Genomic DNA, 15,157 nt, shown 5'->3' with positions numbered 1-15,157 from the left:
GGAGACATCAGGCATTCCCCCCCGGGACCCCCCCTACAGTACATAGCATGTGTGCCACACCTGGACACAATGCCAGAAGTCACAGTCACAAACAAGGGACACAGTCTGTGCTAGTAGACTCTGCACTCTCCTGATACCCTGGTCGGCCATACAGCAGGGGGTACTGTGGGAGGATCACATCCAGCAAAGCCAGGTTCTCCTCCAGGGTGAAAGGCTGTGACCTCTCCACAGACCTTGACATGGTTCCAGGGAATCAGTAGCAGCAGCTGGGTCGTCGAATACAAAGATGTGCAGGCAATTGCTCCCTCATGGGACCTGGCTGCCTTATATCTGCCTTGCTGGCCTGTTTCATGCACAGGAGTACAGAGGGATTGGTCACTCACATTTGCATCCTATGTTTCCTCCAATCCCTTCAAACCTAGCACCGCTAGGTTCTTATTGTGTTTTTTTCTTGAGCATGATGTCAACTCCAGAACCACATTGCAACAAAGTAGATTCATTCAAACTGACTACTGCTGTGCACCTGCTTAAAAAAATTCAAACTTTAAACTTGGTCTCCATGACAACCAGCATGCATGTAGGCCTTTATACTTGTCCCTCATGTGTCCCCTATGTAATTTGGAGTTTCACACACAGGTACGGTGCGTACCGGGGCCCTAGGGCACCACAAATGCATAGCAACGGCCCGTACAGGCGTGTGTACGGTCCGTACCACTATGGGTACGCATACGCGAGAACACCCATAGTGACAGTGAGCGTACGCGCGTGTGTACGGTCGTATCACTATGGGTGTTCTCGCGTATGCGTACTCATAGTGGTACGGACCGTACACATGCCTGTACGCTCACTATCACTATGGGTGTGCTCGCGTATGCGTACTCATAGTGATAGTGAGCGTACAGGCGTGTGTACGGTCTGTACCACTATGAGTACGCATACGCGAGCACACCCATAGTGATAGTGAGCGTACAGGCGTGTGTACGGTCCGTATCACTATGAGTACGCATACGCGAGAACACCCAAAGTGGTACGGACCGTACACACGCCTGTACGCTCACTATCACTATGAGTACGCATACGCGAGCACACCCATAGTGATAGTGAGCATACAGGCGTGTGTACGGTCCGTACCACTATGAGTACGCATATGCGAGAACACCCATAGTGGTACAGACCGTACACACGCCTGTACGCTCACTATGTAAATGTAAATGTAGTTGAGCTTATATAGCGCACAGCTACCACAAAGGGTTTCCCGGCGCTTGCTTAGGGAACCCGTCCTGGTATTCCCCTGTGAGATAGCAGGGTATCCACAAGGTGAAAGTCAGGCATCCCGCCGCGAGGGGCCGTTGTGGAGATTAAGCAAGCTATTGCCCAGAGTCGCAGAGTGCGAACCCGTGAGTCGAGGAGGCACCGGGGCGAGAATTATCGAGTCCGTGGAGTTTTTTTAGCCCAAGACCCGCCGAGGCGGGGAATTGAACCCTGGTCCAGGACCGATCTCAGCTTCCGGGTCTGCCGCCTCTAACCCCTGAGCCACACTTCTCCACTATGAGTACGCATACGCGAGCACACCCATAGTGATAGTGAGCGTACAGGCGTTTGTACGGTCCGTACCACTATGAGTACGCATACACGAGAACACCCATAGTGAGACTGACTGTACACACGCCTGTACACTCACTATCACTATGGGTACACATACGGCAGCACTCCCATGGTGATAGGGAACGTACATAGGCCCTCTGAGCGAAAGTACGGTGCCTTTCACACATCACAGTGGTGACAGGCAGCACACAGGAAGGAATAGGGCTGACAAACTTGTCCATGGATGGACATCGAGGCATTGTCTGGGCAGTACTACATGTGTGGGGCACAGGTGTGAAAGGCTGTGATGTGGCACATTACTCCTGAGTGGAGAAGGCACCAGATGTATGATGAGATGAGTACAGATGTTATGTGTGACGGTGCAATGTGTGCCAAGCATGGCCTTAACTCCTTTGACATGTGTGCATGTCGTACTGCACACTTGGGATGAGCGTCACTGGCATGGCACAGTCAACAACACACGCAAGTGTCCCCTGATGCCCGCTACTGGGGTTACCACACCAGAAATGTGACTACCCACGGTGCACGATGTGACTATGTCATGTATGTGTGGGGGGTGGCCATTTGCTTGATGTTGGAGCTCCCTCAAAAGCATCAGCTGTTGCAGCAACCAACATGTGTCTGTGTGTAGATGGACATGGCACACTGTTCCGCACACCAGGCCACATGTGGTATCGGATGTGAGGTGCGTATGTATGCATGGCACACGGAGTAACGTAACAAGGACATGTCTGCATCCTCTCTATGAATGTGTGCTGAGTCATTACATGTACACCTTATTGGCAAGGTGTGTGGGCTGTCCTAGTGTAATGTCATGTGACCTGTGGCTCTAGTGTTCCGCTACCAGTCTCTGCAATCGACATCCTACTTCTGCTCATGTGTTGATGTATGTCACTCCTGTGTTGCGTCTGGCTGTTCACTTACACTGGGACACAGCTAATCCCATGCCATGGTATGTGGAGGTTCACAATCTCCGTGTGTAGCTGGGTCTTGGTAGGATTGTCACCTGGAAGCCATTCGTGTCCAGGGCATGTGGCACATACCTCACTCCGTATGTCGCATATGTGTATTGACAGATTAACATGTGCTCAGCACCCAAAAATTGTTGTAGTAGTGCACTCACTCTTCCTTGTCACTTCCAAATTACTGCAGAGCGCCGCCTCTTCCCCGAGCAATTCCGGACTTGACTGACATGCGGGAGAATGACTGTATCCGGTGCTACCGCTTCCCCCAACCGTTGATTCTGGAGTTGACGGCGAGGCTGGCACCACACCTGCAACCGCTGCACAGGTATCCTAAGGCACTGACACCCAAGCTGAAGGTAATGGCAGCCCTACATTTTCTTGCCACGGGTACCTTTCAAAATACCATTACTCATGTTAGTGGCATGTCCCAGAGCATGTTCTGCCGTGTGCTGCATGATTTCTTAGAGGCCATGTTGCTTCACCTGGATGAGTTCATCCATTTCCCAACCCCTGAAATGTTGACTGGTGTCAAGCGTGGATTCTATGCCCTGGGAGGGATGCCCCATGTCATTGGGTCCATAGATGGGACACATGTGGCTTTGGTACCACCACAGGCACAGGAGGTAGCGTACAGGAATCGCAAACACTACCACTCCATCAATGCCCTTGTGGTGTGTCTGTCCAACATGGTGATTTCACATGTCTGTGCTCGTTTTCCAGGATCAGCACACGATGCCTACATCATGAGGCGTAGCAGGGTGCCTGAAAGGATGACGCAGCTGCGCAACGAACGAGCATGTGTTGTTGGTGGGTACACTCCGTCTGTCCTGTATTTTGCGTAGACTTCCAGCACGACCGCTTCTCCTGTTCTACTTATGTCCATGTGCTTTCCATGTAGGGGACGCTGGCTATCCCAACATGCCATGGCTGATCACACCTCTCCGCAACCCCATCACGCCGGCCCAGCTCCGCTACAACACCGCCCATGGCCGGACAAGGCGAGTGATAGAGAGGACATTTGGCCTCCTGAAGAGCCGATTCCGATGCCTCCACAAGACCGGCGGCGCCCTCCCATATGCCCCGGCGAAGGTCTGCAAAATCTTCATGGTCTGCTGCATGCTGCACAACATGGCAGTTGAGAAAGCTGTGCCACTCATCCTGGATCAAGATGATCAGGACCATCCACCCGTGGAGGACGAAGGTCTTGGCAATGGGGCTAGTGATGTGGAGGATGTGGTTCCGCAAGAGGACATCCGGACTCGGCTCATACGCGACTTCTTTGCTTAGTGGTGAGTACCAGTGTCTGTGTGTGCACGCATTGGTCCCCGTGTGGCATGTGTTGCGATGTGTGTGTCCATCTGCATGTATGGCACCTGAGTCAGAGGTGTGTGTGTGGATGTGTCACTGGAGTGATGGTGCCAGTCATAATTGTGACCTAGCATGTTGTCATCCATACATGTGTCGAGTACATGCACATGCAAGTGGCTGTGCTTTTTGTGGCTGACTTCTTGTGTGTCTCTCTTCCCCAGGTACTTGCGCATGCCGTCTGCTGCTTGCATTGTTGTGGCACTGCTATTCCTCATGGACACGTCATCGTGTGCTGACTCAGCGTTACACGCACGGACAAGTTTGGAAGTCTCCTTAGGGTAAGGGATGCATCAGGGGTGTATTGGGTGTGGCAGTTGTTTACGATGTATGCACACTGCCCCTGTCGATGTTTGGTTCCTCTGCAGACATGTCGCATCACCATGGTACACATGACATGCTGCTGGGTACACCTGAATAGATGGTCAGACTTGTTGACAGTCATCAGTGATGGGATTGTGGAATGTGATGATGGCATCAATGTGTGTTACACTGCCCTCGGACACATACGCTTTGCATTGGCTTGACATGGAGTGGGACTTCCACATCAGCGGATCAATGGTGTATGGCAGTCTCTCCGTGAGCAGCAGGGGGTGTTTAGCTGTTAGCCGACACTTGTGTGCCAGTTCCATGGCTATCACGCATTTGTGCTGCAGAAGGGGGATTCCAGTGTTGGACCCACATGTTACTCCACATGACCCGTTCATGTGTACTCCGAGTTGCCTCTGCAATCCTGAATACATGACTAATAAAGGTGTCCCTATGCCTCCAAGGTGCCTATTCTCAGTCAATGCTGGTGTGTTGCCACGGTGCATCCGGCATGTCTGGCATGGTTTTCCGTGACAGTGGCTATGTGTCTATGTGTAGAGTGGCAAGATGCAAGCTGTTTGTGTGGGATTAGACTGTGTATTGTGCATGATGTCCATGACTGTGTGGGTATTGTGACATGTGCCATCCCCATGCATCCAATGTTGGCCAGGCCACCATTCTCTGCATCCACCTGACTCAAGCTTGCAGGTCATGGTTCTGCCACCTGTCCACACATACCTGGGTGCCCCCCAGGACACTCCACATGATCCCTGACCTCTGCGTATGGCTGTCGCTGTACTCAAAATGTCTGTCGGCATGGTTGTGCGGCCACCCCCTCAGCTGGTTGGGCCCATCACGGGTGTGTATGGTGCTCCATGTCTGTCTTGCCTAATACAATGTGACCCATGTGTGTCCTGTGTCAGACTCAGGCCCCAGGGTGTGGATGGTTGAAGTCAAATGAGAACTCAGGCATGGTTAGACTTTACAAGACACATGTAAGGTAATAATGCAAAAGGTAGGCATCTTCTCTTTATGGTGTAACTTTTTATTTTGGTTGGGGTACCGGGGGGGGGGGTATGACATGAGGGGCTTTCTGGGTGTGTGGAATCCAAAGTTCACTAGGGGAGTTGGTGTCCTTGCCATTTGAAATCCTCAGAGTCCATGCCACAGTCTTTGTCAACATTGGTCAGACAGTGACCAGTAAGTCCATGTGGCAGAGAATGTCTTTTGCTGCTGTGCTGCTGTTGCTCCAGTGGGCCAGGTGCCAGGCCAGGTGTCCTGGGAGATGGTGCTGTTGCGCCGACCCTCACGGTCTTTTCCGTGGACGACCCGCCCTCCTGCGGGGACCCTCAGAAGCAGGCCGTGACGATGTTTGGGATGCTCCGTCGGATGTCTCCTCCTCCTCCTCATCCCTCCCTGTGGGTGGTGATGTTCTACGCCTGGTGGCACAGGGAGGGTTGCCCATGTTGTCGGCCATCCGACGGAGTGTACTGTGAATTCCCGTGAACACCGTCAAGAGCTCAGCCTGTCCGTCCTCCATCCGCCGTTGGTGTCGCAGTAGATAGGCATGTTGCTCCGCATGTTGTTGGGCCTGCTGTGTCTTGATCTCATCGAGGGTCCCCTTCATCTCGTTGAGGGTGGACACAACCTGGGCCATGCCCGTGGTGTTCTGCCGGTATGTGTCCAGGATGTTGCGGACATGGGAATATACCGGTTCCCCAGCCAACTGGTCAGGCTCGCGCCTCCACCGTCCTCCACTCCCACCACCCCTGCCCACTTGCACCTGGCCTGCCCTTGTGGGCACATCGGGTCTCCGGGACCCCTGAGGGGTGGCATTGGCGTTGTCGCCTGCCTCCTCCTGGGTGCCCGGTACACCGTGTCCCTCTTGGCCAGCCTGGCTGCAATGTGGTGGTGGGGCAGGGATCCTGGGTGTCTCCTGGGATGTGGCAGGAGTGGGGGTGGTGGTTGGCCCAGTTGTACCTGACGCAGGTGCTGCAGGTTGTTGGACACCAGAGGGGCCAGGTTGGTCGGGGTCGGGTTCGTCCACAGAGTGGTGAGAGTCGTCGCTGCCGGTGGCTCCGTCATCCCGCCGAGCCGGGTCCTGTGAGTCTTCCCCCCCAGTGTTGGGGGGTGATCCACGACATTGACCTGTGTGTGAGAGAGACAATGTTAATTTTGTTCCATACAACATCCATGTTTCATTGGTTTCTAAGTTGGCACATTTCCTCTGGGAATTTGGATATGTCTTGCATTCCACTCACAGTGCACTTGTGCATGGGTATGTCCCTTGGCCACAGCTTTTGCGACTTTACCTATGTGTGGCACAGTCTTACTTGCTGCATCAATTGTGACTGCAGTCAGCAGTGGAGTGGGCAGGTGTGGCGAGCCGTGCATTGGTGCCTTCTGTGTTGCACTGTACGTGGGCACATGGAGTGGTTCCACACACTTAGATAATGCAGGTAGCTGTCGTTGTGCTCGTGCACAGGTTGTGACATGGCCCTGTGTTTTGCCATGGAGAAGAGGGGGGGTTCTGGCACTTGCCACCCTTGTCTACATGCACGCAGTCCACCTGCTGACGAGCAGACATTCCCACAACCCCCAAGGCTGATTTGCTCTCCCTGTATGTCCCTTTCTCGCTCCCTCTCTGTCCCCCTCTCCCTCCCTCTGTGTGTCAGCCTCCTCCCTCTGTCCGTCTCCCTGTGTCTCCCTCCCTCTCTCTCCCCCTCTCCCTCCCTCTGTGTGTTACCCTCTGTCACCTCAGCCCAGATTCCTAGGCACACACTTTTTGCAGATCTTTGAATGGCCCTTGGCTTGTTCATGTGAGTTTGTTTCTGATCTCTAGGCACCCATTGGGTGTATTGTCTGTGTCTGCGCTGCTGCTGTGGTGGTGTGTGCTGCCACTCTTTCACAGTGTTGGCTGTTCATTTGCTGCTGTCATGTGCAAGAACGTGCCGTCACCCCCATGTGTTAATGCAAGGCATCCGCCATTTGCTGGCAAGTCTTTCCTGTGTGGGGACACACTGTTTGTCTGGCTGTGACCTAGGCCATATGGGCAGGGGGCATGGTTGTCTGCTTCTGAGTTGCACTATATGATTTTTGGGGCCCACACTCCCGCCATCCGGCTTACCGTGTCTTGTGTTGGTGTTTTCTGTGGCCTGTGACTTGGCATTGTCCAGCTGGGTGCATGGGGCATGGTGGCGCCAGTGGCATGTGCATGTTCATGGAGTGTGGTTGAGTCATGCGATGGCTTGGGGTGGTTGCGTGCCTGTTTGTGAGTTTGGTTGTGGATGACGTTCCCCCCATGTGAGGTGAGTTGTTTGTGTACTCACCCGGGTCTCGGAGTCCTTCTAATCCGTCCACTGCCACCACCGGCAGTATGGCCATCACCCTCTCCTCCCAGGGATGGTAGTGTACGGGTCTGCGGGGCGGCCCTCCTCCAGTGACGTTGGCCTGGTTGTGGTCATCGGTCATTTTGGCTCGGACCCTCCTCCGCAGATCGTACCACCTGGCTTGGCATTCATGCCTGGTCCTTCTGGTGTCCGCAACAGCATTCACAGCATCGACAATCGTCTGCCACATGGCTGTTTTTTCAGAAATGCTGGTCTGTCTGACCAATGTTCCAAAGAGGTGTGGCTCGACTCTGAGGATTTCATCGACAAGGACCTCCAACTCTCGGCTAGTGAACTTTGGATTCTTGTTAGTGGGCATGGTGAGGGGTGTGGGTGTGGATGGTGGGGGGGTGTGTGTGGATGGTTGTGGGTGTGTGGGATGTGGTTGTTTGGGTGTGTGTGTGAATGTGATGAGGGGGTGTTTGTGAAGGTGGTTGTGCGAAGGTGTGCAAGTGTAAGGTGTAGTAAACGTTCTAGTATGGTGCTGTAGGTTGTCTGTGGGGTCTGGCAGCAGTGAGTCTGTTGCAAAGGCTCATGGTTTGTGTGTGTGGGCCCTTTTTATTGGTCCATTGGTGGGTGTGGCTGTGTTTGAAGTTTGGGTGGGTGTGTTATAAGGAGTGGTTGTGTTTTGGGCCTCTGTTTGGGATTTTGGCAGTTGCAGGTCAGTAAATGTGTTGTTTTTGTGCTTGTTGGACAAGTTTTGTGGCATTGTGCCATTCGAATGGTGTATTCTTGTGTTGTTTTGCTTTGTCCTGGTTGTGTACGTGCGTTTTTAACGTGTGTACGGTGTGTACTTCGGCCATTTTGTTGTACAGTGCTGTCCTTGTGTCTGGCTTGGTACGACTCGTACAAGCGCAATGTTGTGTGAAGGTGGTGGTGTTGGGGCCTGGGGTGCGCTCCGTACTTAGAATGTTGGGGTGGGGGTACGCTCCATACGTACGCGGGTGAGGGTACGGGTCGTACATACACGGTTGGGGTGGGGGTACGGTACGTACATACACGGTTGGGGTGGGGGTACGCTCCATACGTATGCGGGTGAGGGTACGGGTCGTACATACATGGTTGGGGTGGGGGTACAGTACGTACATACACAGTTGGGGTGGGGGTACGCTCCATACATACGTGGGTGAGGGTACGGGTCGTGCATACACGGTTGGGGTGGGGGTACGGGTCGTACATACACTGTTGGGGTGGGGGTACGCTCCATACGTACGCGGGTGAGGGTACGGGTCGTACTTACACTGTTGGGGTGGGGGGTACGCTCCATACGTACGCAGGTGAGGGTACGGGTTGTACATACACGGTTGGGGTGGGGGTACGGTACGTACATACACGGTTGGGGTGGGGGTATGCTCCATACGTACGCGGGTGAGGGTACGGGTCGTACATACACGGTTGGGGTGGGGGTACGGGTCGTACATACACTGTTGGGGTGGGGGTACGCTCCATACGTATGCGGGTGAGGGTACGGGTCGTACTTACACTGTTGGGGTGGGGGGTATGCTCCATACGTATGCGGGTGAGGGTACGGGTCGTACATACATGGTTGGGGTAGGGGTACGGTACGTACATACACGGTTGGGGTGGGGGTACGCTCCATATGTACGCGGGTGAGGGTAAGGGTCGTACATACACGGTTGGGGTGGGGGTACGCTCCATACGTACGCGGGTGAGGGTAGGGGTCGTACATACACGGTTGGGGTGGGGGTACGGGTCGTACATACACTGTTGGGGTGGGGGTACGCTCCATACGTACGCGGGTGAGGGTACGGGTCATACATACACGGTTGGGGTGGGGGTACGGTCCGTACATACACGGTTGGGGTGGGGGTATGCTCCATATGTACGCGGGTGAGGGTACGGGTCGTACATACACGGTTGGGGTGGGGGTATGCTCCATGCATACGCAGGTGAGGGTACGGGTCGTACATACACGGTTGGGGTGGGGGTACGCTCCATGCATACGTGGGTGAGGGTACGGGTCGTACATACACGGTTGGGGTGGGGGTACGCTCCATACATTCACGGGTGGGGGTACGTCTCGTACATACACAGAGGGCTGGGGGGGTGTTGGGCGCGTATGCGGGTAAATGTCTCCATGGTTGCTATGGGAGTTCAGTGCGGACGGTGTTTTTTCCATACGGTTGTAACATCGGACGCACGGGATGGATCGTGATTCCGCGGTCTGACTTCACTTTTCACATTTGTACGGTAAATCGTCCGAGGACGTGTCGGACACAATTTCCGACCCGAGGACGTGTGGGGAATAATTCCCAATGCGGTTCGTATGGACTTTTTACCATGCGAATCGTGATTGGCAGTTTGTACGCCACTTGTACGATTCGTACGATAAAAAGACCGGATACGAGTCGTACGGGGAAATTTTTTACCGGATCGTGATCGGCACCTTGGTGTCCCTGTGTATAGTCCAGTTCAAATCGGTTGCAGGGGCTACCTGCCCCTGCTCTGGCGTGAAACTGGACAAAGGAAATGGGTGCAACCACCCTTCTTTCCAAACCCACCCATAGGTGGGGCCTTAGAGTTAGTTCATCCCCTAAACTTAGTATAAGTATAGGAATCCAGTCCCTAAGACTTTAGATTACCCTGGACGAAACTCTGCATCATATATCCTGGACCTTCGATGTTATATCCTGACTAGAAGACTGAAGAAATCTCCCTTGGGGTCAAGGAGTGACTCCCCTGCTTGGCAGGCACCAAAGAAACACCTGACAGGTCTGCATCGCTGAAGCTCCCTACGGATGCCAAAGCGTTTGCATCACTAGAGGTGGATGTCCAGACATCCCCGAGGCTACCCTGAGTCCACAGGAAAGCTGAGGCCCGTGGGTGACGTGGAACTGTGACCCCGGGACACCGTGAACTTTTGCAGCATCACTATCTTCCTGGTCCTCCTTGAAGTTGTGCTTTGGGCTCCGAGTAGCCCCAGCCTTGAGAACCTCCTGCACCAAAGATTGCTAGCCTCCACTCCACGAGTGACCCGTGGGCCAGTTTCAAGTGTCGACCGTTCGAGGCTCCTTCGCGATCGCTAGCCCATTGGCTAGTAGGTCTCCACGAAAGCAACTCCTCTTCTAAGTGGGCTTTCCTGGTTGCTCCAGACGTGCCCTGACTTTCCCTCACTGGGTGAGTCCCTCAGACCTTGCTGGTCTGCACCGCAGTCCTTTCTCTGAATTCCTGAGACTTGCCATTGCCAAGGCTTGTTGGGTCCAATCTGGTCGCCGACGCAGCAGCATAAGACAAACTTCGTGGGACTGCTCGAATCCGGCTCGTGGACTTCGTTGACGCCTCCTGGACCTCGTGGCTGAAGAGTCAAAACACCCATCAACTCACCTGAAGCACCCGACATCTGTGGGCATTGGTCCATCCTGCCTTCGGTCACTGGCTAGTGACCCAGACTCTGTCCCCTCTGCTTTCAGGTTCCTTACATCCTAGATCCAGGCTTGGATCTCTTCGGACACTTCTCCTCTTCACGGCAGCAGCAGTTCTTTGCAGGCTTCCATTGCAATCGACGACGCAACCTGACACCAAAAGACACCTATGCACCCGGCTTCCCTGGGTGAGGTAACTCGAGTACTCCAGTGCTCCCGTGGGTGCTAGCCCTAGAACTTCTTAAGTCCAAAAGAGTTTGGTCCTGACTCGATTCTAAGTGTCCCTAATCTTTAAATTTCCAACCGCGACATTGCCCATACAAGATAACGGGAACCAATGGTTGTGTTTACGCACTGCATGCAGTACCCGTGGGTCCTCTGTGTCACTACCTTGGGTGGTTCCTTGGGGTCCCAGCGATTCTACAGGCTCTAGGCCTTGTGTCTAGTTCAGTTGTGGTTCTTATACCACTTTTTTGGTATGTGGTTTGGTACGCCTGAGGAAATATGAATTTTATGATCAATTGTGTCCCCTATCTTAGACCCCAACGGCTCCATGTACATGCTACAAGTACATGTATGTTCCCTCCACATCCAGCTATGAAGACGCAAATACATGTGCGTCCAACGTTAACATGTCCTCTTTCAGATCCGCCATGAATGGGTTGGATATTCCGTTCCTAAGTATGCTTGGCCACCGACTTTTTATGGTGCACCTTTCTTATTTCACAGCTCTGGCGAGTAGGCCCTGAATTCTGCCATCGAGCCTTTTTCTGCTTTCTGCCTCTGAAAGCTCCAGCCTGGACTCGCATCTGTATCCATGACCTTTGTTTTACTCCCTGCACGGCTAACGGTGCCCGGCTCAGCCTGTTGCCTGCCAAGACTCTATTCAGCCTTCAAGTTATCTGCTCCGCTCCTCATCCAATACATTCCTGTCTAGTAGTTTAGGTAAACATCTTTCCAGCTACAGAGCAAAGGGCCCGGCCTCACTGTCTCCGTGCAAGTAATTCATAGCTCCTGTTACCATGGAAGGCCCATGCCCCACGCATCTCATGTAGACACATAGACGCTTGTACACGCACTAGCAGTCAGTATAGAATAGACTCTGTCCGAGAGACCTTTCCTTCCCGATAGTATAGTTCTTTAAACACAAGATATTAGATACGATTTAGGATTAGGTTGTCCTGACATCCCAGACTTCTGTCTCCTCATGAAGGGCTCAATGTCAAGTCCCTTTCACCCTCTAGTTACACGTCAATCACACGTCATGCGGCTGCGCGCGCATCTCTGCCAAGTATTTCTGCTGACATTGCAGGATTCTCTTATGGATCCACCCACTTATGATATCATCTTAATGACGTCTCTAGTATACGCCTTTATGCACGCCTATTGTAACGCCTTTTCATTACGTATGTGTATTCTTATCTTTCTTATCAGCTGTTACGCCTACTGCATCTGTCTTTACTGTAAATGCATTTTACTATATTTATGATTGCCTGTCAATAATGTATTGCCTATCCCTTCCTGAACCTTCGTGGTGATGGGATACGATTGCCATGGTTCGAACCATAATTCCTTGTAAGGAATAAAGCCTTTTTAGAACCTCAAATACCACGGATTCTGCTTCTTATTTTTCTGAGTTATTCTTATAGACTTTACCGCATAAAAATAGTACAGGTAATTTAAATATTTACCACATAATTGGTGCCCGAATAGGGACACCTTCCCCATCTCACGCGCCGGAGGTGCGTTGCAGGCCCGGTCTCCTGTCACAGCTGGACGGACAACTACGCGTACCCGCAGGATTTCTTGTATCTCCCTCCGGCCAAGCGGGAGTGACTGAGGCTGCGATCAACACCCAGACGAGGCGGTGAGGAGTGCGAAGGATCCCGACCAGAGCCTAGCTGAGAGAGCAAGATCCGAGGTATACAGAGGCCCACCAGGTTCCGAAGTTTCCGAAGTACCTATGTCACGAGTCGAGTCGAGTCCAGTCCGATCCAGTCCAGTCCAGTTTCCGAGGCCTTCCGTTCCGTGCTTCCCGGTGAGTACCGTTGCTGGGGACGCATTTAGACGTGCACATTAGTTTGTGCCGGGCAAGACGGGTTTGGGTACACAGATCCGGTCTGCACTGTTTTAGCAGTGTATCTGTACTGTTTAGCAGTACATCTGTTATGTTTAGCAGTACATCTAGTACATTCAGTATTATCTAGTACCTCTAGTATTATGTCAGTAACTAGTTTTATTTTAATTATCGTTGTTCGTTCTAAATGTTAAATGTTTTAATATGTTTTAAAAAAAATGTCGTGGTATGAATGATTGTTCAATTTTCATTATTGTGTTTACTGTACTAATTATGTTCAAGTCCAAGTGTTAAAAGTTCGAGTAAGAATCAAGCAGCAAGGTTTTAAGATGCCGTTCTTTTCAAAATTAAGACAGATAAAAACTAGAAAAGGGATACTCGAAGAAGCCGTTCCCATTCCACCTAGGGACACTCCAGGGTACTTTATGTACCACAAGCATGGCCTAGATGCCATATTATATCTTGATTTATGGGTGGACTACACCAAAGATTTAGCAGAGAATCAGAGATGGCCCGTCGCTGGGACCTGGGATGCAGATTGCATCATGAGAATAGAAGAATTATTATGGAAAAAGAAAGCCAGACAGTCACAGAAAGATGCCATCGAATTATGGAGCAAAGAATCGCATAGACGCACAGAGAAAGAGTTCAGAAAGGAAGAGAAAAGTAGGGGGAAGTCAGACAAAGCCCGAGAAAACATATTAATTGAGGAAGGTATCAGAGTAAAAACAGAACAAGTAGACAGACAACGAAACACTCTTATGAATGGTATGTATCCTCTTCTGGCCGAGGGTTCACCTAAGGCCACCCCGGAGGTACCAAAAGATCTGCCACCTCCATTACTCCCGATTAAAGCACATCCCAAGACCGCAAAGGACATTTTCCTTTCTTCTTATTTAGACGATGCAGCACCCGAATATGTTAATATTGCGCATCAACGCGCATCACCTGTTGACAACGTTCAACGTCAAGATCATCCGCCTCCACCTCCGCAGCAACAAACTCCTCCTCACATTTCAAGTGTTCCATCCGTTTCTACAGTCCTTCCTGCATCCACACTCTCTAATTTACATCCAACAAATCCTTTTGGACTAGGCACCTCAGGAGGTGCGACAGGAGGTTTTACCACGCCGCCGCCAGTACCTAGATTGACTTATAGGGATTTAGCACTCCAACGTACACCTCAAGCTAATCACAAAATATTTAATGAGACTCTTCCAGATTGTAGATATGATCCAGTGCCCGGTAAACACGACAGAATGTTGCTGTCATCACTACGTATACGACGAGCTTCGATCTATTTAATGACACTACCAGGAATGGTTGCTCATCTAGACAACATATATCGCTTTGTCCAAACAGGGCAAGGTCCTGAAAGTATTGGCGAGGCCATGGAATACCAGAAAGTGGATATACAGAAACTACTGTTACGTTTCTTCATAAATTGCTTGATCAGAAATAGAGATAGGCCTGAGGTAGATCAGGAGGAAATACAAGTACTTACCAGATGGGGCCAGAATATATCAGAGGGAAAACATGATAAACAGAAGAGTATAGAAGTTATGTGCCGAAAGATCAGAAAAGAAGTAGAACGAATACATGAAAGAAGAATAGAGGAAGATAAAACTGAATCAGAGGGAGAGGAGGAGGAACAGTCAGAAATAACTACAGGACAATTAGAATTACCAGCTAGAGAAACGATAGCTTATGTAGGTAGAGGAAGATCTTTTAATAATGCGATACGTCCGACACATCCAGGATGTAACAGAATTTTTCAAACAGCTATATCAAATGCTAGGACCCCTGAACACTTATTCCAGGCCACTGATAAATTACTTCGAGAGCGAAGGGGGTACCATGTGCTTGATTCTATGGATGAACAAGAATTAGCCAGGTCAGCAGTACAATGGGCTGACAGTTCTGAGAAATACAGTGATGATGCGTTAGCACACACGTTTCTGAATCTTACACCAGACGAACAGCGTTTAACTGGTATATACATGATACAACACCTCCTTATACTATATAAAAGCCAACACTCCGATCCTGGTCCCCTACCTGATA

Source organism: Triturus cristatus, chromosome 12, assembly GCF_964204655.1.
Source record: "Triturus cristatus chromosome 12, aTriCri1.1, whole genome shotgun sequence".
Lineage (NCBI taxonomy): Eukaryota > Metazoa > Chordata > Amphibia > Caudata > Salamandridae > Triturus > Triturus cristatus.
The sequence above is the reverse complement of the archived record's forward strand: the minus strand, read 5'-3'. Positions refer to the sequence as shown.